Raw genomic sequence first — 1100 nt, forward strand, 5'->3', positions numbered from 1 at the left:
TCGGCATTAGTTCATTTTTCAAAAGGGAGGATAGGATGGTAGAGAGAGAGTAGAATGAGAGACGGAGGTGGGGTGGGGGATTAATATACAGAATGTATATTACAAAACAAAATACAAATATAATAAATAATACAAAATGCAAAAAACAAAATAATACAAAATAATACAAAAATGCAAAACCTGGATTTAGTAAGAGAAGGTAGCTGGAGAAACTACATGCGAACACAGACGATATGATACACAACCCCAGGGGGAGGACTGGACTCAGTGAGGAGTGGGACAGAGGCCAGTGGTTTACACTAAGAGCCTTTCAATGGACTACTGAATGGACTGGATCTGCTGCTTCAGCTGCGAGCCTTCTTTGATGGTGACAGAACAGACAATGACAGGCCTGGACACCCCACAGGCCCACCCGAGGGCTTGCTTGGAGCGCACAAACATGTAGGGCACGTTCTTATCTTCACACAGCAGCAGAAGGTGCAGGATGATTTCCAGAGGCTCAGCATCTGCAGCCATCACGATGAACTCAGAGATGCCTCTGTTAAGGGTTTTGGTGGCTCTGTTAACTCCTTTCCGAAGCTGCTTGTAGTACATGACTGCTGAACAAGGTCCAGTAGTTTCTTGGTGAGGTGGGCATCTGCAAGGGGGTAGGCCTTCGGATTTACATCAGCCTCAGTCATCTCTGCGATTCCGCAGTCCCGCCACCCCCGCTTCTTCTCTTTTTAAAAGATTTTTTAAATTTATTTATTTATGAGAGGCATAGAGAGAGAGGCAGAGACACAGGCAGAGAGAGAAACAGGCTCCATGCAGGAAGCCTAATTTGGGACTCGATCCCGGGACTCCAGGATCATGCCCTGAGCCAAAGGCAGATGCTTAACCAACTACTGAGCCACCCAAGTGTCCCTGTTTTGTCTCTTTTTCTATCTTCTTTTTCTCTTTCCTTGGCTTCTTGTTTATTACATGTGGGGTTTTTTTTTTTAGGATTTCATTTTTCTTTAATTGTTTTATTTTATTTTTAAAAAGATTTTATTTATTCATGAGACACACACACACACACACACACAGAGAGAGAGAGAGAGAGAGAGAGAGAGGCACAGACA

At 43.9% G+C, this 1100-nt stretch overlaps 1 pseudogene; it reads right to left on the reverse strand.

The window, feature by feature from the left end:
* Nucleotides 1-230: 230 nt before the first annotated feature.
* LOC121482298 lies at nucleotides 231-688 on the reverse strand (annotated as a pseudogene).
* Between the last annotated feature and the right edge of the window lie 412 nt (nucleotides 689-1100).

The sequence above is a fragment of the Vulpes lagopus genome, chromosome X (assembly GCF_018345385.1).
Source record: "Vulpes lagopus strain Blue_001 chromosome X, ASM1834538v1, whole genome shotgun sequence".
Taxonomy (NCBI): Eukaryota; Metazoa; Chordata; class Mammalia; order Carnivora; family Canidae; genus Vulpes; species Vulpes lagopus.